Raw genomic sequence first — 23,063 nt, 5'->3', positions numbered from 1 at the left:
AGATCCTTTGCTCAATTTGTTTTCTACCCATCTCAAAAAAGCGAAAAGGATGCTTTAGAACAAGCCAAGTGCCTGAAGATAGACCTGGTTAAATTGTTGTCAGACGCAGGCGTCTCATTCGTTCTGGGAGCGCATTATCATCAATGTTTACGACAGTGCGGATTCATTGATGATGCAAGCGAGTGTGTTGCTGCTGAATGTGACGAGCAGAAAAACAAACGCGGCTACGGCAAGTGCATACTAAGCAGCAATCCAGTCGCTGATTCACAAAATTTGTGCAACCATGTGCATTTGCTGCTTCATATCTCTAACAAAGTGAAAAACACCAACGAGAAGGATGATTTTCCCTTTTCGCACATGCCAAGTACAAATTGGGGTTGGAGACTGTGATCGATATCGTACGAAACTACTTTAATGCGCATCAACCTGGACCCGGGTTAGCATTTCCAAAGGGGTTTCGTGTTGAGCAGAGAAATGTGTGGTGTCTCAATATTTGCAGCTTTTGTTCACCTGCAAAAGTCGCATGTTGTTATTCAGGGTTCAGTTTTTCAGAAAACTTTTAAAAAAGCGTGGCAGAACCACCCAGAAAATCAACGCTATTTTCCCAAACGTCCTCCAGTGCTTCGATCAAAAACAGTTTGGCAACTTCATTGTCATTAGGAAACCATTTTGATGTTTCTGTAACTGTGTTTTTTGTTCTCATCTTAGTTAGTGTATGTTGTATCGTAAACAATGTATAACTTTGGTTAATACCTTTTTATCAATTGCTCGCGCGATTCGACTTTCCTTAACTAATATTCTATGCATCAGCTTAGTATTTTTTTCAGATCTGATAACATGGCGTTTATGCCTATAACAAAGAATTTGTTTGTCAGGGTCTGGTCCTATGACGCAATTTTGTCAGCTTGCGGTAAATCTGTAGATGAGTCTAACGGATTTCAAACACGTGTGGAATTTTTCTGGCGAAAACAACTACTTGAAAATTCAGAAAGTTTTATCGCTGCGCAGTCTGACGAAGAAGATGGAGCCGAGAACTGCGATGAAGACTGTGTGCCGAATGAGGCAATCAGTATGATGATTGGAAAAAAGACTTACTTGTTGAAGCCGTTCTTCACACTATCGGGAAAGGAGTTTTGCAGATTAGCTGCGTTTGAGCCAATACTAAACCACGTAGATGCCTGGACCAAACGATTTGGCCGACGGCTTGGAGGAGATGGTTTAATTGATCAGGAGGGACGAACTGCATTTTCCGACGGGAGACCCGGCGAACTATCTTGTAGCTGCTCTCTGCCTGTTAAGCAAGCCCGAAAGTTGTATTCAGGGTATGCCAAGCTCTGCGGAACAAATGAAAGTCACCTTTGAATTTGGAAGTGACGCAGCAGTTAATGGGGATCAATCCAGTTTGGCTTTTTAACCTTGTTAGTTGGAAGTAAAACTGAAAATGTAGTTTCCCCGGGGTAAATTTTTTCTAGCAAAAATAGAATTGTTTCTTTTTTTTAGAATTCGTCCGAACGTTTTTCAGTTGCTGTTTTTCAGTTTGTAATGAGTGCCGATTTCTTCTCATTCCCAAATCAGGAGACAATTGCCAATTCAATCAAAGTGATTGATGTTACAGCCTGTGTGCAATTTCTGACGAAGATAAACGTTCCAGTTGCTGCTCGATTTTTTCCTGATTTTATTGAAAAATGGAAAAAACGTAAACCGCTATATCTGACTTTATCAAATCCCGCATCATTTGGATGCCTGTACCCCACGGAAAAAATGTTAATAAGCGGCTGCAAGACTGTATTCGAGACTTGGGTTCAAGTTGATCGCTTCACCAACAAGTTACGATCGATGGGACTTGCTGCCACCCCAATCAGTTTTGAAACCAAAAGGATCAGTGCAGAAATTGATCTGAAGCAGCTTTTATCTCTTGCAGAAATGCCGTCTATAGCTCATATGGCTCATTACGTAAAATACAAACTGCGATCAGCACGTGTTCATGTTGTTGCAAATCTAGCTATGTCCGTGAAACTAGAGACAAAATCGGCGGAATTTTTGTTTTTCAAGTCTGGAAGAATGAAAATCAAAAGCGACTCTTGGACTGATATTGTTGAAGAATCTTCTAAGATCTTGCAACTTTTAAGGCATACATTTTGTTTGAAAGAGTAACTGAAACTTAAGTTTTGTAGAAGAAGTGTTGCAATTGATTTGTTTTGATATCATACAGTCGAAACGATTTCGGTACAGAAAAATAGAACATTTTGCTCACAAGTTTTTTTGTTTTTCAGTTGTCAATATGACTTGCTCGAAAAGAACTGAGAACAAGGAAAATGTTCGTCCACCCAACACACTCGACAGAGCAGTATCAACGGACCAAGAAGTCAGCAGCCCTCATCAAAACTTTACTGATGCAGTGGAAGCCGGCGACCGACCGCGGTTTTTGTCGCGACCGCACGCGAGCGGGTCTAACAGCGACGGGCGGGGCGCGAGCGGATCCGGCGGCGACGGGCGGGCATCTGCACGAGCATCAGCATTTAGTCCTCAGGAATCCATATCAGAAGGTTACAGCTTTTCTAGATTCAGAAAACCGTTAGAAGATATTAGTAATATGGAAAACCATGAAATCGGAGGATCCCAGAATCCTCATCGTGTGGGGCCGCAGAGGCAACTGACAACAGCTCCAACATATCAACGGAGTTTTGGATTTGATCCAAGCTAGTCCCGAGCTAGATTGTTATTGGATGAAAACTTTTGGAGTCCTCTGTTAGAGGCTATGTCGGACAGTTTACATGGCAGCGATAACGAGGATGAGCATGAGACCGACGCGCATGATGGTGAAGCTGATTCGAGCGGCGAGGCTGGTGATGAGGAAATTAATGATTCAGTTTTTGAAGACGGCATTAGGCACTATCCATTTAATGCTGGAACTAGTGCTAGACGCGAAAGACTCAACGCTGAGAGTTCAACTCTTTTTTGTAAAACTATGTACCTATTATTAGTATTTGACGTGTTTGTTATTTAATAAACAACTTTTAACACCATGTTAGATCATTTAACAGAAATGAGTAACAGTAAAAAGCAGCGTGTGGAGCTGCCCTTAGGAGAAGTAACGACTGAGAAGAAATTTGAGTTAAAGTCAATACGCAGCGCCGAGCTTCACGGTGATACGTTTAATTGCAGTAAAGTTCCTCATAATCAGATCTTGTTCCTTGCTCAGTACTTTGATGTAGTTGTGTTAATAATTTTTTGTCTCGTACAATTGGCTTTAAAGAACAGTTCACTCGAAAAGTCAATTTTGACCTGCGCCGAAAACACTACATATTTTACTATTTTGAGTACAACAATTGGATACATCCTTCCGGCGCCTAGGCCCAATTCAGGAAATAATGTGACACAAACTGTGGAAGTGACAAACTTAGACGAGACTGATAACGCTATTGAAAATAGTTCCTCACCCGATTTCAAGTTCAACCCTGAAACCGAAAGCAGATCCCAATCAGTTTGGCGTTTTGTGTGCTGTATAACGCGAAGATCCGATTTGTTGTTCTTGAGTCAAATAGCTTACGTACTGATAATGTCTATAGTTTGCGTGCTGCAGTTATCTTTGAGAGAACCCAACTGTGAGGAAAAAACTGCCTATTTCACAATATTTTCAGCACTTTTGACTTTCCTTCTACCTCCGATGCAAAATTAACGGTGCTGTGTTGGATAAAAGTCGACATGAACAAAATTATTCCAACATCAGAGCGAATATTTATGTGTGTATGTGGATCATCTGAGTTGGGTAAAAGTTTTTTAATATACAAGATGTTCCGCGAACCGGTCGCAACAAGTGGTATTTTCCAGCCTCCTTTCTATCAAGTTTTTGCTTTTTACCGGTTTTGGCAGTCAGTTTATGATCAGATGGCTGCTGAGTGCTCCCCACACTTCATCTTTCACTGCATTTCATCACTGAAAACAGAGGGTGTCGAACTTTCATCCAATGATATTGACGATTGGTTGAACAAGTTTGTGGAAAACTTTGAACCAGTTACCGGTCAGAGCACACTACTACTACTATTTGATGATTCATGTGAAGAAGTTTTAGAGAGCAAGGCGTTTGAGAACCTTGCGACAGCCGGTCGTCACAAAAAACTCCATGTGATTTTCATTAAACACAATCTCTATCAAAAAGGAAAATATTCAGTGACTATTGACAAGAATACCACGCATATCATACTTACGCAGTCTCCCAGAATTGGCAGGCAACTGAAAATTTTGGGAACTGAAATTGAATGTGCCCCTTCTAATTTCATTCACTGTTGCTACCAGTTATCGATGTCAAAACAACAATATGATCATTTTCTGGTATATTTAACAACGCAGTGTCCTGACGAATTTCGTTTTTGCACCAACATAACAAGTCAGTGTATTGGCAGTCTCTCTACTGGGCAGTTGAATATCTCGATCAAAAACAACAAAGTGGTAAACGGAAGCCAATTGTCCTGTACAACGTTTTTTAGACCTGCAGTGAAGAGTGGCAGATTGTCAGTTGATTGCATCGATTCACCAGAACTAAGTGAAAAGCATTCAATTCATTTTTCTGATTTTTTGAAACGCTTGCAGAACGGCTATTGATTTTCTGAAGGCTGTTGCAACTCAATGTTTCCAGCTCAATCGCGAAGAACAACCGACAAACCAACACAATTTATCCTGCTGCCCATATCTTCAATTGAATCCGTAGATAAAAATGTTGGTAATTTTTCAGCAAAAATACAAAAAATCGGAGCTCTGGGCCGTGAAGTGGTAGAATCAAGTAACTTAAAAAACACTCAATATCCTCCCACAAAAGAAATTAACAATGACGAGAATTCTTGTTCTAGTATTCTCGGCCCATCGGATAAAAGACCTCAGGGTGAAGAGCAAAAAAAAACTTTGATTCAAGCTACAAACCCCTCTCCATATTCAAACACTAAAAGCAAGAAAAAGTCAACGGTGAACCTCCCACGGGAAAAAAGCCGTCGAAGAAAAATTCAAGTTCTGCTTTCCCTGCTGCAAGATTGCAGGAACTTGCATATAAACTTGGCAACAAAGTCTTTTAGGCTTTCTTCTGGTCGTGCTGAAGTCTCCCTGGTAAATTTGTTAAGAAAACTATCCAGTCCCAAGTCGGACTTTGACAAAAGTTTGAAGCCATTTGTCGAAGCTCTGCTACAAGACTACTCGAAAGAACAACTTTCAAATCTTTTTCTAAACCCATCTGCGATAACATTTTTGAACACTAAAGACAGTTCGCTATAATGAGTTCCCTGTTGACTGAAAACGAATATCGAAGGCTCAAAGGCATTTACACCTCGCTTGATTCAGTTGCCGCTTTTGGCGGGGTGAATGACTTAGTTAGAGAAAGCGGTTTATCAGTGAAACAAGTCAAAGAATTTCTTCAGTCATCGAAAACTTACACAAAGTTCCGTCCCAATCGAAAACGTTTCAAAAGATTGCGTGTTCACAGTTTGGGGATAAATCATGTTTGGTCGGTCGATTTGGCTCATATGGATAAACTTTCCGCCGAGAATGATGGTTACCAGTACCTGTTAGTTTGTGTAGACACTTTTTATCGGTTTTTGCGGGTTCAGCCCACGAAGGACAAGCAATCTGAAACTGCTTTGGTAGCACTCAAAAAAATGCTTCCGAAAGCACGTGCTGATTACCCCTTAAAAATTTGGGTTGATCAGGGCAAAGAGTTTTGCGGTGCTTTTAAAAATTTTTGTCTGCAGAATTATATTGTTTTGTATAACACTTTCAATGATTCAAAAAGTGCCATTGCCGAACGATACATAAGAACAATAAAGTCAAAGCTTTATAAATATTTCAATGAACTTGAGACAAGCAGATATATTGGTCAGCTACAGAAACTCGTCAAAATGTTAAACTCCAGAAGCCACCCAATTTTAGGCATGGCTCCAAGGAACGTGCGGCCGGAGCACACAGTTGATTTGTTGAAGAAGAATGTCCCAGACATGCTAAGAAAATGGAGGCCAAGAAAAACATCTAGAAAATTTAGCAAAAAAAAGCCAAAGTTCAAAAAAGGTCAAACTGTTCGAATATCGCGCATCAGCAAATAAGCTTTTGACAAAGGTTATACTCAAAATTTCACTGATGAAATCTTCAAAGTTGCTTCTGTTTCTAGACCCCTTCGCAACGACAACAAAAAAGACACCCGCCCCATCACCTACAGCTTAGTGGATGGAGCGGGTGAAAAAATTATTGGCAGGTTTTATGAACCGGAACTGGTTGCCTACAGATATGAAGAAGATCGGCATAGAGCCAGGCATCAAATAACATCCGTTTTCTGACAGGAAATCATTTTCACTTTTCTGTTCTTGTTGTTTAGTTGTGTGTGTTTTGACAAAAAATTCCTTGAAGCATTTTTGTCAGGCGATGGACATTAATCATCACATTAATCGCATAAAAACTAACAGACAGGCAATTGGGTCAAGCTCGCGGCAGTATGGAAGCGTTATTGGCTCTGCCATAAGAGTTGGGTTGAAGAGTTTTGTCATTCCCTTGGCAAAACGTTATGGCATACCTTTAGCTAAGAATTTCTTATCGTCAGCTGCTCCTGAGGTGTTGGACATTTTTGAGGGAAAGAAAAAACCCAAACAGGCATTCAAAAAGGCGATAAAAACTACTGTTAGAAAGCAATTGGTTTCGGGGAGGAGTAAACGTGTACAATTCAGGCAGCGTAATATCAAAGCTAAAAGCAGAAAAAAAGAGGAGAAAAAAATCTAGACAGATGGGTAGGCCTTACAAGAGGAAAATCAAACGCAAGAGAAGAACACCACGTTATAGTACAAAAAGTACAATAAAACCACAATCCAAGAAAGCGTCTAGAAAATCAGTCGGACGAACTCGGAGAGACTTTTTCTCATCAATTGTCGACTCCGCTTCAAAGTAAAATTCACTCAGAACGTAAACTAATTGCGATAATGTCCAATTTGTTCACCGATCCCCCAATATCATCAACTCATTCAGATTTGGATGTTTTTTCAACCAGTCATGTATTAGTAGATTTTCAACGCTCCTTTGATGAACAGATCTTTCCACCGTCAGATAGCAATGCTCCAGTCTTCGAGTTTGAGTTCCAGGGTGCGCGTACTGAACTGGGAGGCACAGTCATTGACACTAGGAACATTTATATGAGCTTAGAGTTGTCGCTGGAGAAAATAACTTCCGGTAAAGATACAGCTGCAACTATAAGACCCTATTTTATAAACAACATCGCTCACAGTCTCTGGCAGAACGTCGAAGTATTTGTTGCTGGTACCCAAGTTACCAATGCTAACAACTTGTATCCTTTCAAAAGTATTGTTGAAGCTGATTTGTCTTTCGAACATTCCGCAAAAACAGGAATTCTGGCTTGTCAGGGTTACTCTTACGAACCCGACCCCACAGTTTTCAACAAAAAAGAAGAAGACCTACCCATAAAAAGTGGTTTCAATAATCGGCGGGATATTGTCGATGCAAGACGGCCCTGGAAACATTGGTTCACTCTCAATGACAGTTTTTTGGCTGGAATTGACAAATACATCCTTCCAGGTTTCCCATTACGAATACGACTGACACGCTCAGCAGATCCATTCCTTCTTCTGCAGCCAGAAGGAGCAGCTGACGCAAAGAACTATACAATTAAGGTTCTTTCTGCCTCGCTTTTTGTTCACATGCTCGAGTTACGAACTGAAACCTTTTTATCAATTGAACGAGCCCTGAGCAAGAAAGCAGCGCAATACGATTGGCGAGAGGATGTTATGGTTTCATTTGTGATTACTTCTGGAACAAGCATTTATTTCGGGGACGACATTTTCAATCGAGCTCCTGTAAGTCATCTTATAATGCTGATTGTTACAGAGAAAAGTTTTACCGGCAGCTACCATACAAACCCTTTTCATTTCTCTGATTTTGCTTTGGACACCATTTCAGTTACTCGTGAAGGTCAAACGGTTGGCAACACCCCTATAGAAGTGAGAACAAGTAATGCAAGGGTTTATTCGAACACTCTCCGGTCATTAAACATGACTCATTCAGGCAATGGTATAACTTTAGACGAGTTTGATGATCATTTCACCCCTGTTTTCCGACTGACAGCAGACCTTAGTATTGATGATAACAAAATCAGACCAGAACTGACCGGTGCCAGACTGGCCATTGAATTAAAATTTCAAAAAGCAGTACCTAACCCAATTCATCTCATCCTATTTGGAGTGCGTCGCTCTGTTGCATTTGCTGATTGCAATAGAGAGGTAGTGAAGAACTCTTCTATATACAATGGTTGACAACTTCACTCTGGGTCGTCTCATTTCAAAGGATCCCGAACTGTCCTATCGATTTCTGGGCTGTTTCGCTGCCGACAATTTTCCCTATGATTTGTCCGACGAGACTTTTTTCATTCTGAACACAGCTCCAAGAAACTCACCTGGTGAACATTGGTTGATGGTCGCCAAGAAACAACAAACTATATATTTTTACGATAGTTTTGGAAGAAAAGCTGAACTTGAATTCGCTGATATCATAAACAAAATCCGAAAGTCGAAATGCCGTGTATTTTTGCAAATCTATCCATCTCGGGGCTTTGAACAACCGCTAACGAGTTCAGCATGTTCGCTCTACTGTCTATTTGTTGCTCATTTTTTATTCAAAAATAATCATAATTTCCTTCGTTGGGCTACAGAGGAAGACATATTACAGTTTGCTGCATCTAATTTTAATATCAAACATCGGTTATTGAAATTAATACATTCATAAATTATTAAAAACTTGTTTTGTTTCTAAGAGTAGATCGTAGCATTAAACGTCTCAAACGTACGCATATACATAAATATGTGGGCATATTAAATATGATGTAACATATATTTTTGTATATGTACATATAATATATATATATATATATATATATATATATATATATATATATATTAATATTTATGTATAAATGTGTGTGTGTGTGTGTGTGTGTGTTTGTGTGTGTGTGTGTGCACTTGGATTACTATCGAATTTCAAAAACGCATAGCACTCCGTCTTTGTCAATCTTTGATGCATAAAATATCATGGTATGAACAAAAAACAGAACAGCAGCTCGCAGTCGGTAGCATGCTTCGTTAATTGCTTGATCTTTGCCAGACGTTAAGGTCATTAACATTAGGCAACAACGGAGCCATTCCAGCAAATGATGCCGAGGCCATAGTTCGCCAGCTGCGTCGTCTAGCGGACGAGATTGAAGAAACGGGGGCTGTGGCCGATAGAACAGTTCAGGATGTCCGCCTTGCTCACCTGCAGCGAACCGCACCCTCGCATAGCCTTCAGCCATTGATCGTCCGAGCGGCTCATGAGACGAACAGATCAACTGTGAGCCCTTCTCTGCCGTCCTTTATCTCCCAAGATCAATCAGACAATCTTGGCCTTGAAAGTCCTAGCGAGGCCGAATTTTCAGTGAGAACGGCCGACCCTCTGATAATTGATACTGCGAACACTTTGGACGTAGGCCAAAGCACTCCGAGCTGATCTCCTCAGCAAGTGGAATTAGTTTCCAATGCAAGCCGCCAGCCTCCTCGTCAATTACAAAGAGTAAATCAGTTGTTATATTTTTGGCAAACACTAAAAGACATCTTTCCTGTAAACAGGTTTTGTGACTTTTTTAGCTGGACGTAATACGTACCAAACTGAATAGGACAGTTCGTCGGAGGATCAATGTTAGAATTGTTGAGACAGGAGAACGGCTGAACGATCCTCACCCGAATTTACAAGAACTAACCGCTATTCAGATAGCCCAGGCGTTTCAGACCATAAACTTCAGAGGAAATGTCGGAGCTTTCCGGAATACAAAGAAGATCGGTGTACTGGTCGAAGCGCTTGTTCGACAACTACAGAGTTTCGGGAGCTCACACAAGTTCACCTGACAGGTTTTGCTGGCTGGCGGCGGGTACAGCAGATGAACCGGACGCTCACAGTTCTACTGGAGTATCCACTACTTTTGACAATTGAGTATGAGTGGACTCCAGGGACAATCTGGGACAATATTCCGCTCATTGAGCTGGTCTGCCAAGAAAACTCGCAATTCTGGCAGATGAACGAGCTTCCAGATAGTTTATAACTGTTTAGAGCCGCCTATGGCGGAAGAAGAGCCACTGAGCTCAACTATATACACAGCATTTTAGAAACGGTTTAACATTGTAATTTATTTATGCCTTGAGAAGAGGAAGGAGAGCCAAGAGCTCATATTTTGTAACATGTGATATGTAATTGTCTTTTCATAATATAAAAGCCTCGTAAGGAGGAAGAAGAGCCAATGTGCTCTATTTTTTTCTAATAAATGTTTTTCAAATTTCTCAATAATTTTTAGACCGATTTCAACAAGTAATCTCTGCAGCATCGGTTCGCGATTAGTAATTTATTTTTCAGAGTTGTTATGATAAACAATTTAATCATCGGAGCGTCCAACATTAACCCCAATTTCGAAATTTGTAAATGCCCAGTTTTTTGCCAAAATTCTTACCATATCCACTGCCAATCACAAGGAGTTAATCTTAAAATTTCCAGTGCTCCGGGGGCACGATTCAACCACCCAATAAAAAACCCATCTAACTTAATTGCGGAAGCTTTGTCCCCTAATTTTTATCCTGATTTCATTATAATCTATTCTGATATTGCCCTTAATTCGTTTGAGCAACATAATAATTACGAAGGATGCAGTGTGACTTTTTGTAAGAATGAATTGTTAAGGTTAACTTATATTTACAAGACCGTTAAATTTTTAGTTCACCTCAGTCAACCCCGTTCGACGACTCCAAACAATTTTAATTGGGATTTTAATTGGCAAATTTACCACAAGGCCAAATTCATACCGAACCTCCATCAAAAATTCATTAAAAACTCCCTATCCCAAAATAAACCCTCAAAAAAATTCCATAATGTATTATTTCTCCATCTTACCCCCGAGGCAGTTGCCAAAAATTTACAAAACCTTATCTACACTGCAGTCAGGATTTAATTGGTAAGTTGCATTCATTAATAGAGCACAGTCATCTAGTTGTTTATTCAGTCATTTCCATATAAGGTTTGGAATATGTACTCTGATTCTTATTCATGGGAATATGGGCGCCGATTCGTGCTTGACTCTGATTGGCTGACGAGTCAGTGCCTATCGGCGCCCATATTTCTTCTACTGGCAGTCATTATGGAAATGGGAAATCAAAGTCAACGGAAAATTTCGAGTAAACATGCATACACTGTGAGTAGTTCTGGAACGACCCTTTAGTGAATAATGTTCAAGGACAATGGAACGCCCCATCAGAAAATTATCGTACACCGCAACAACGGAATTTCAAAAAGCAAACTTACCGCCCAAACGTTGGTCTCCGAATCATCGCCAAATATTTCCTGCACAAGAAGGACGTGCAAGCACTGTGATATCAAAAAAATAAAGCATCATTTTTTTGGCAATTATGTTTTTCAATTTGGTTACGGAAGTTAGTTGGCAAAATATCAGTTCTGAATATCAGTCGGACGTAGAGTTGTTTTCATAACTCTGCAATTAAAAGCGTACAAAAAGCGTAATTCCCCCAAATACGTTAAATACGTTATAAACCCCTCTTTCTCTCCACCTACAATAACAGAGCAGGTGCAATTACATAGTAAATCATTATGTCGCTGGGGTTTGTAAGGACTATGCGCTCAAAAAGCTTGGGGGCACAAGCGGGAAGATCCAAAAATTTTTATCAAACTCGTAGTTCACCTCATTCCACGAACCTGTTGAATATTTCCTCAAAACCTGAATTTTCAAAGCATTTTGGTATAGTGCTTAGTCTAGGACCTGAAAAAATATCAAATGCAATTATTATTTTGAGTCTTAAAATTCTAATAACCCCAAGGTTAAAGTTACATGTTGTAACATTATAAATACTAAATCTTTCCCTTGAATAACTAAATATAATAAGAAAAAAAAACTAAGGTTCAGTTTCTAGTTTTTGTGAATTATTTTATAAAAATAAACTTTTAAAGCCGTTAATTTGTTTGTCCATTGGAACTTGCTCGTGTCTTTTTTGCATCACTTCCTTTAATTCTTTTTATAATTTCTTCTTTGATTTTTCCTTTCTCAGAGCTCTTGGAACTTTATTTCAATTCCAAACACAGTTTCTTATAGTTGAATTTTGACTCCATTTTGATTTACATTTTGTTGTGAGAGAAAAATCATATGTACGATTATTTACTTTAATTTCAACATGTCCGATTATTTTGAAATTCTCTTGGTCTTGTATATTTGTTTGTGGGACAATATCGAAAATTCTAGTTAATGAAGTTTTTGCTATTTGAAGTTCTGTGGGAAGTATTTTTTTTTTCAAGAAATAGTTTATGAGCACTGTCAAACTTTGTTCGGAAAAAGCAAACTTTTATGCCCCATCAAAATTGTTTGTTTATTCTGTCAATTGAGTAGGATGGCAAACTTTGAAAAAAATGTTGCACTAAATTCTAAATGCCATAAAACAAGAGATTTATTCGAGCCTTCAAAGGTATTTGATTGCGGACCAAATAAATTGTTCTGATAGCTAAATTTTGCTGATCACATTATTAAGTTGTATCGGCCGAAAGTACCTCTGAAAAATGGTTATTCGGTCATCTCATACTGAAATTTTGGGAGGAATCAGTTCTAGTCATTCTAGTCATCATGTAACTCGCCAATGTAACCAATTTTTTGCTTTAAATATAGCCTTCTATAACAATATATCTGCGGCAAGTGTGGAAGGGGCTCTACGTTCCAGTCCTTGCAAGAAGGAATTTCGGCAAAATCAGCAAAAAAATCTATGTAAGAAAGAAGTTCAAACTGAAACTAGCGGCAATTTTCTGCTGCATTTACTCTGGGAGTGTCACAAAAAAGAATATATAAACTAAGATTTATAAAAAGTTTCATATTTGTTTCCAATTAAAATGAAATTGGTGGGCTTAAGCCTTGGACCTTGTTGGACAGAACACTAAAAGAAACAATGAGCGGAAAATTATCTCGCTGAGCTTTCCATCACTATAAGATTACTCAGTTGATTTTTAAAGAAAGAGTTGAGTTAATTCGGATTTCCTCTCCTCCACAGGTTTGTTTTCAAATGACTTGAAAACCGGCTGGCTGACCCAGACAATTGTTCAATAATTTTTTAAAATTCCACAATTAGATGACGGAGGATTTCTTAATTTAAAAATTTCTCAGCAAATATTTGAGAATTTTGCATAATAGTTCAAAAGGATATTCAAAACCATTTTTATACAAAATTTACAAAATTTGCTTTTATCATAATAAAAAACCGAAAAGTAGTTTTCATGTAATTGAATTTATTTACTGAAGAACACAAAATCAGACTTCAACTATTGTTTTTGCAATTGTAATAAGTCTGTTGCGACCAGTTTCCAAAAAAAATTGCTGTGAAAATTGCAGGTTTGAAATTAAAAACCCAATTTTTATGTTTTCGGCATTTGTTTTGATACTTCTTGCTTACTTTCTCAAACACGATGAACCATACCCCATCTTGTCAACGTTTTTTTGTAAACAGTTTTGATCACTATTCAAGGGTTGATAATCAGATTTCAAAAAAGTTGAGGTAACAAAACGCAAAAAAAAAGCATTTTTCAAAATTATTGTCTGTCTTTGGAGAAGAACTCTTCACTTTCTTTCTTTTGGTTACCAGATATATCGCCGATAGCTTGAAGAGCACCAAACGAACTTCTTTTAAGATCATTTCTAAAACTAGATTTTTTGTAATGAAAAATTTTTTACACAAAATTCAAATTTCAGCGGTCTTTTTGGTTTTCAACTTTTTGGTTTTTTTATTTCCTTGGCATGGGCCAAAAGACCCAACAAAAAAGCCATGTTAATTCTATAAAATCATAGATCCATAACGTTTTGCATTTATATAATTGAAAAATTTCTGAGCCTATGAATTGCATGACAAATAAATTGTTGGGACATTATCATCCCCAGCGATTTTTGTTTTTCTTTTAGATTTCTTAAAGTGTGTTGAAAAAGTTCTCATAGATGTTTTAGGTGCTCTTGGTTATAAAATTTACACCCTGATTGTTTTTTGTTGCAGCTCTTGCACTTCCTCAATTATGGACCCCCAGGTGCTATGAAAATTCGATATGCAAATTGTGCAACATTATATGCTATATCATGAGGTGATGGTTTTAAGCACATGCGTTGGGTGCTTGCCAACAGTAATAAACCGAGCAGATGTCTGCACGAAGTAGAAAAACACAGATTTTCTCAGTTTTTTGATTAAGCGGATTTATCCTCTTTTAACGCAAATCTTCCCTAAAGGTGGCTATATAGTCGTAAAAAAATAACTAATTAATTGGCTCTCTACCATCATAGCCTCCACAGCTTGGTTGTTGTCAAATAACGCATAGCCCCCCACACCCTATTTATCAGTTGCAAAAGTAGATGAAAACCCAACTTTCATTTTGAAACAAAGCATTGTTCTAGACACTATATGATTTTTTTGTAACTCCGCTACTTTTCTGTGTTTTTTAATTTTTCTTGGTTCAAAATGTTAAATTGAGGCTTTCTTTGGCAACTTCCAGGCTCTAACCATATTTAAGAAAATATACGATTAAAGATAATCTGGTGCTGTCGTGTGGATTCTTTCTGTGTTGTTCGCTTTGTTACTGGACCACTCTTTTATTTATCTGTAATTGAACATCTTATTAAAGATATCATGCCATTTTCCAACCCCCAACAAACTTTGAACTTTATAACACCTCCCCCCCCCTCCCACTTAAAAGGGCTAGAGTATTAGCCTACTTGTTGTGATAAACTGATCAAACAGATTCAGATATCTTCTGATAGTCCCGTAAACATTCAAAAAACGCCAAAGAAGGTACACCAACGCACTTGACAATAATACAAGAAGTGCAAAGGATCATTGAGGATATGCATGATGACAAACAAACGAAGTGAATAAATGAGGTAGAACAAAAGTGCAATCACAGTGTTCAATGTTACGAGTATTAGAAGCCGAGTGAATGACCTTAAGGAGAGAAAACCCGTGCTTGAGACACATTCACGTAAAATCTGCTTGATATTCTCCAACTTCGAATTTGAACCGAGTCCCATGTCAAACAACCTGAGCATTCTAAACTATGTGATGCAAATCAATGTAACCAAAAAAGATATTGCTGCCTATCATCCGTTGAACAGCGCCCGAGTTGCGCCAATTATGGCATAATTCATGTATCATGAAAATCGAGACCTTGACTGGAGAAGAAAGTAATTGTTAAGAAAAACTTGAAATGCACTGAAGAAGCCTATAGTTATAGAAGTGTGCCTCGCATCTACTGATAGTGACATCAAAAACCATGCTCGGGAAATTAACTTTAAAACAGTGACAAAAACAGCCGGAAGTTTTTGCATTCGACCCGAATCATCCGGAATCTGAACCAATTAAAGATGAAAAATTCTAGGAGTTGCAAAATCTTCTGAAACCAGCATTTGATTACATGGATACTACGAAGCTTAGAAATCCACTAGAGCTATGCAACGAGATTAAAAACGAAACAATACGGAACAATATGGAAACAATTCTGTTGCATCCACAATTCAAGAAACTTAAGAGCAAATTAGATTCACTCATCAAAAAAAGAACATTTTCAAAAACTTTTAGTAAATGCGTTAAAGACTCACGACAGACAAAAAAATTATTCAGTAATTTATGTGACAAAAATTTTTGTTGTCAATTCATTCCTTCCAGTTCGATAGGAACGATAAAAAAGATTTAAAAAAAGATGTTGCCAATTGATTAAACAAATTCTTTAATAAACTCTTTAACCAATTCGTTTAAAAAAGAATAGGGAAAAAATGTCGCAGACAAGATTTCTCATCATCTGTCAAAACCAGTAGAGAGTCAAGTACAAAGTATGTATCTAATTGAAACTGATTTAAAAAAATGATTTTTTTGAGATAATGAATAGCGTGGGTAATGGAACCTTATATGGAGAGAATGAAATTTGCAATGTGCTAGTAAAAACAACAAGTCAAAATGTAGCATTTTTTTGACGTATTTAATCTATCTATCATTCCTTAAAGGGACATTCCTGGGTGAATTTAGATAACACAAATTTTACCCCCATCAAAAGGTAGGCAACAAAACTGATGATAACAATTATAGACCGATATCTTTATTAGTAGTCTTGAGAAAATATTTTAATGCGTTTTTGTGGACAGATTATTCCATTTCTTTGCAAAATTCAAATTATTTACAAACAGAGAGTTTAGTTTTCGCAGAAAACAGTATCATTAATGCTCTAGTTCATCTAATCAAAAAAAGCGAACCAACAAAAACAAATGGTTCTTTTGGACCTCAAAAATGCATTTGACACAATAAATCATAAAATTTTGTTACCTAAATAAAAATCTTTTGGTTTGCCGGAAGAAAAACGATACGAATTTCTCCTGTCAATGAACATAAAACCTTTACAGTGTTGCTGAATCGGTTGCTTGTGTTTTTTTGCCAACTCTGCTAAAAAAATGAAAAATGTTGATAAACATGCTAATACTGAATATTAAATAACTGATGATGGTTAAAGCGATGATTTTCGGAGTTCGGCAAAACAAAGTTTTGAATTCCGTTGTGTCTTTGATACATGTGCATGTCAGATCCTAAATGAAAAATTTTGATAATAAGGAAGTATTAATTTTGAGTCCTGAGTCTCCACCAGCCATATTCTGTCTGACAGAAATATGGTTAAAATATATGGTTAAAATATAGTGATGAACCCAGAAGCCATCCAGTTCATGGCTACAACCAATAAGCATCTCTAAATCGTTTCCCGACTGGTGGCGACGTTATGATTGATATACGATTAGTTTTTACATTTATTAGCAAAACTGATACTAAGTTTGACGAAACAGTGTCGCCCAGAATATGACAATAAATTTACAACTTCAAAGTAACAGCAAAAAAATATAAGCCCCGCGCAAACACGCCCAAGTTGTTTCCAATTCTTTGATGAGTTCCTAGAGACAAGAACAATCGAAATACTAACCCAAACTTTAGGTGAAATCGATATAGTTGTATTTCAGGGAAAAAACGATTTACTTATGATTATCTTGATTCCATCCGACAAAATGTGTTCAAGATTTTTTGCATTTATCGCTCGAGGATAACAAATAATAAAAGTGCATGTATCGATCAATTTTAACCATAAAATTTTGATGCTCGAGAAGTAACAATTTCAAAATGTTTGTGATCATTAGCCGATTCTGTTGAACTTAAACATTGATTCAAGAGCCAAGTCATTAACTCAAATTTGTCGCAATTTGTCAATTTTCAAAGTTCAGAAATGCATCAAAAATTACCCATTTTGCCTAAAAAGATTAAGATGAATTTAATAAAACCACATATTTTGACTTGCCAAAGTTCGCAAAAATAGTTCAATCTATTCAATGATTCTTTTGCTGGAGATAACAAAAAAAAGTGCAACTAAAAAACTTTTATAGCTTTGAAGCTTAAAAATCCAAAAGAGCTAAGCAATTAGATTAAAAACATCAGAACACAAAAGATGAAGCTCATCGCAAATTGAAACAATCAAGAAAATTCTGTTGCTTGCACAATTCAAGAAAATTTTAAACAATTTATATTTATTCATCAAAAAAACCTAAACAGCAGCACCTTCAAAAGCATTTGTAGTCAAAACATTCGTTTCATCTCTAATGGAAAGATAAAAAGATCAAAGAAAAGATTTTCCCCATTGTTTAATAAACTGTATTATTTTTCACTTGTCAACTATGTTAAAAAGTGACTCAGGAAACAATGCGAGATATTTCTCAGTTAAGACACTATGTTTCTAGGAGGCAGTTATTGCAATATTGCAAAAGTAATATTAACGCTAGCTTCCAATATGGTTTTTGCTTAATGGATGCACATCTTATTCCTGTTTTTCGAAATTATATCTTCCTGGGTAATGTTTTCTAAAGGTAATCGTTTTCGCAAACGTATAGATCTCAAGCTTTGTGAACTGTTCATCTATGAGCTTGGTGAAATTTGTTCTGAGGTAATGTAGCCAACTGCCTTCTGAAACGTTTTTGAATGTCTTTGAAAACTAAAAATTACTAGAACTGATACATTCTGCTTTTTAATCGAACAAATTTGTAAAAACAAAATTTAAAAATGCTAGACGAGGCATAGATCTGCTAGGATGTACCCACAAGGTACTATTTTGGGACCACTATTATTTAACATTTACGTCAACGATTTAACAGAGATTGTAGAAAAGGATGGCAGGGTTGTCCATTATGCGGACGACACTTTCCTTTTTACATCCGGCACTAATGAAATATCGTGAAAAACAAAATTTGAACATAACATCTCAAAAATTATCGTTTTTTGCAAAATCCCAGTTAGTGGTGACCAAACAAAAAACAGAATATATTGTGTTCAGCACTAGGAAGAGGTTAACACATACTTTTCTGAAAGTCGACAATGAAAAAATAGCAGAATCAAAAAGTATGAAGTATCTTGGCGTAATTATTGATAACAAACTAAAATTTGATGGAGAAGTGAAAAAGAGAAAGGCCATGAGAATAAAACAGCATTACAAGTCAAAAAAGATAACGTACGATATAAGAAAGAACAATAATGTTTTAACTGTTTCTTTTATTGCACAAGCCATTCCAATTTATAATAGCCTTCTAATATTAGACTGAAAACAACATCGAATGCTTCCTCAAAAAAAGAACTGAGAGATTATTTTTGGAAAGAATTTTTGAAGGATCCAAAATTAACTGATATGAAAGAAGACATTGATAGCATTATATTTTATTTTTTATTTTTAATCTCCATGATGTACATGCAGAAATGTGAGAACATTTTATGCTCGCTTTCAATGCCTTTTTTACTGATGTAATGTCAATTTTTTCGTTAAGTAATTTAATGATTTTATATTTGTACATTACAAATATCGTGCAAATACAATTGATTACAATGTTCGACACCACATGGTTGCCTTAAAACGTATCTCGTTTGTTTTCAGGCGCATCGTAGTAGAATTTCACAATTTTATTTAAAAAAATTAGTAAAAAATAAAAACGTTATCGCTTCCAGGCAATGTGTATCACTTCTCATGTGACTCTGAGCTGGCATGACAACAACAAGATATGCACAAACAAGCAAGAAATAGCACAGAATCAGGAAACGCCTATTTTTCTGGCATATATAACTATTTAATTAGCTACAAGCTTATTACGCACATCCTGGTTAAGTACACATTTTATACAGGAGCGCCACTGTGAAGTTTTCAAAAAACTCCAAAATCTTATTCCTAAATTACTCATGTATGTTATGTATAATACAAAAATTACGAGTCCACAAATAGCCAAAAATGCTATCAAAATTTAAAAATACTTTTCATGAGCTATCAAAAATTTTATTGACTTAATTTAATAAGATTATGCCAAGATCTGATCTAGATTCTTCAAAAAATGTTGCTCTTTCAATTTTTTTAAAAAGACTTTTCTAGTTACTACCACAAGGTACTATTATAGGACCACTGTTATTTAACATTTACGTCAACGATTTAGCAAAGATTGTAGAAAACCATGGCAGAGTTGTCCAGTATAGGGACGACACTTTTCTTTTTACATCCGGCACTGATGAATTACCGTCAAAAACAAAACTTGAACATAACATCTCAAAAATTATCGATTTTTCGCAAAATCCCTGTTAGTGGTGACCAAAGAAAAAAAAGAATATATTGTGTTCAGCACCAGGAAGAGGTTAAAGGATACTATTCTGAATGTCGACAATGAAAAAATAGCAGAATCAAATAGTATGAAGTATCTTGGCGTAATTAATGATAACAATCTAAATTTTGACGGAGAAATGAAAAAGAGAAAGGCCATGAGAATAAAACAGCTTGACTTGTCAAAAAAGATAACTTTCGATATAAGAAAAAAGGTTTTAACTGATTCTTTTTTTGCACAAGCCATTCCAAATTATAATAGCCTTCTAATATTAGACTGAAAACAACATCGAAAGCTTCCTTAAAAACGAACTGAAAGAATATTTTTGGGAAGAATTTTTGAAGGACCCAAAATTAACTGATATGAAAGACGACATTGAGAGCATTAGATTTTAATTTTTATTTTTAATCTTCATGATGTACATACAGAAAAGTGAAAACATTTTATGCTCGCTTTCAATGCCATTTTTTACTAATGAAAGGTCAATTTTTTTAGTTAAGTAATTTATTGACTTTATAATTGTACATTATGCGATATTCTTAACGTTACATTGCCTCTTTAAACATTTGCATTTTATTCTTATGTGTATCAGAGGAAATTAACAATGTTCTTGTTCTATAAGAAAAACTTATCTTAACCCATTATCCAAAAAAGAACAATTTTTTGGTTTTTTTTATCTTTGAACTTTTTACAAACAATCTTCATGCTTTAAGAAGTGGTTCATTGAAAAGCAGGAATTAACGGACCGCTTGTCCCGTTGCCTGACCCCTCCGGTTCTCTTAAATTAATATTTTTACATATTGTTTTGTTAGTTATTAATATCGGAGAGAATAATACTTTCTTTATTTCTTTATAGCCAAGTCCCCCTTGACCGCAAATCTTAAGGTGGGCTATATACTCGTAATTATTAACTACTTAATGATCTCAAGCAGTGTCAATATCAATGTCAATGACAGAGTAGTCTATATTTTGAACTATCTGACAAGATAAAACGGGCTAGCATTTGTAAGAATTTGATATAACCTTATTATAGACATCACAATGTATAACACACGCCGTATAACAATGACAACCTGTATAATAATAATTTTAGTTGAATAAAATAGTTAAATATGAAAACGTTATCGCTTCCGGGCAATGTGTATCACTTCTCATGTGACTATGAGCTGGCATGACAACAACAAGATATGCACAAACAAGCAAGAAATAGCACAGAATCAGGAAACGCCTATTTTTCTGGCATATATAACTATTTAATTAGCTACAAGCTTATTACGCACATCCTGGTTAAGTACGCATTTTATACAGGAGCGCCACGTGAAGGTTTCAAAGAAACTCCAATATCTTATTCCTAAATTACTCATGTATGTTATGTATAATACAAAAATTACGAGTCCACAAATAGCCAAAATTGCTATAAAAATATAAAAATACTTTTCATGAGCTATCAAAAATTTTATTGACTTAATTTAATAAGAATATGCCAAGATCTGATCTAGATTCTTCAAAAAATGTTCCTCTTTCAATTTATTTAAAAAGACTTTTCTAGTTACTACCACAAGGTACTATTATAGGACCACTGTTATTTAACATTTACGTCAACGATTTAGCAAAGATTGTAGAAAACCATGGCAGAGTTGTCCAGTATGTGGACGACACTTTTCTTTTTACATCCGGCACTGATGAATTACCGTCAAAAACAAAACTTGAACATCTCAAAAAACATCTCAAAAATTATCGATTTTTTGCAAAGTCCCAGTTAGTGGTGACCAAAGAAAAAACAGAATATATTGTGTTCAGCACCAGGAAGAGGTTAAATGATACTATTCTGAATGTCGACAATGAAAAAATAGCAGAATCAAATAGTATGAAGTATCTTGGCTTAATTGTTGATAACAAACTAAATTTTGACGGAGAAGTGAAAAAGAGAAAGGCCATGAGAATAAAACAGCTTGACTTGTCAAAAAAGATAACTTTCGATATAAGAAAAAAAAAGGTTTTAACTGATTCTTTTTTTGCACAAGCCATTCCAAATTATAATAGCCTTCTAATAATAGACTGAAAACAACATCGAAAGCTTCGTTAAAAACGAACTGAAAGAATATTTTTGGAAAGAATTTTTGAAGGACCCAAAATTAACAGATATGAAAGAAGACATTGAGAGCATTAGATTTTAATTTTTATTTTTAATCTTCATGATGTACATACAGAAAAGTGAGAACATTTTATGCTCGCTTTCAATGCCATTTTTTACTAATGAAAGGTCAATTTTTTTAGTTAAGCAATTTATTGATTTTATAATTGTACATTATGCGATATTCTTAACGTTACATTGCCTCTTTAAACATTTGCATTTTATTCTAATGTGTATCAGAGGAAATTAACAATGTTCTTTTTCTATAAGAAAAACTTATCTTAACCCTTTATCCAAAAAAAAGAACATTTTTTTGGTTTTTTTTATTTTTGAAATTTTCACAAACAATCTTCATAGTTTAAGAAGTGGTTCATTTGAAAAGCAGGAATTAACGGACCGCTTGTCCCGTTGCCTGACCCCTCCGGTTCTCTTAAATTAATATTTTTACATATTGTTTTGTTAGTTACTAATATCGGAGAGAATATATCAGCCCGGGTTGAAGTTTCTTTGATTTCATACAAGGATCATATACGATTTCATACTGTCCATACTTGATTTCTTAGTACGATCCTTGTATGAAACCAAAGAAATCATATATGATCCTTGTATGATTACCAAGAAATCATATATGATCCTAGTACGAGTACCAAGAATCATACATCTATTTTTTGAAAATCTTTAGCCATTTATTTTTATTTGTTTTTATTCGGTTGGGCATATCACATATATGATACCCCGGCATCACATTGTGATCCGCCAAAAGACCCCAAAGTACAATATCAATTGCAAGTTGGGCACAAAATAAACGAGTAAGTCCAAACAAATAACAAAATTTTTGACATACTCTGAAGCCAGTTCATACATATAAATGCTCATTTATAAAAAAAATTAATCACGAAAAAAATGAAAAAATGCATATCACGTCATATTCGTTTTCTGAATATGTTTAAACCACAAAGTTATTCTTTTAGTGCACACAAAGAATCAAATGTGGATTGCAAATGCAATATAATAATTTAATAAGTCCTCTGACTACATTATACGAGAATTTGTGGCACCAGTCAATGTATTATGTGTCATATATGACCTTGTATGAAATCCAAGAAATTTTTTCAACTTCAATGGAAAATCAAAATTATACAGTTTTTAGTCTTTGAATTTTTTTGTATGATCCTTGTATGATTTCTAGGAAATCATATA

General features: G+C 35.9%; 1 protein-coding gene across 1 annotated transcript in view; it reads left to right on the top strand.

Annotated features, from left to right (window-relative positions):
• Positions 1–23,063, top strand: part of LOC142351049 (transmembrane and coiled-coil domain-containing protein 3-like) — a 425,404-nt gene that overhangs the window by 76,036 nt on the left and 326,305 nt on the right. The gene's annotated exons all lie outside the window — the stretch shown is intronic.

This window comes from Convolutriloba macropyga, chromosome 12 (assembly GCF_964194025.1).
Source record: "Convolutriloba macropyga chromosome 12, txConMacr16.3, whole genome shotgun sequence".
Taxonomy (NCBI): Eukaryota; Metazoa; Xenacoelomorpha; order Acoela; family Convolutidae; genus Convolutriloba; species Convolutriloba macropyga.
Note: the sequence above shows the minus strand (reverse complement) of the source record. Positions and strands in the feature narration are given on the sequence as shown.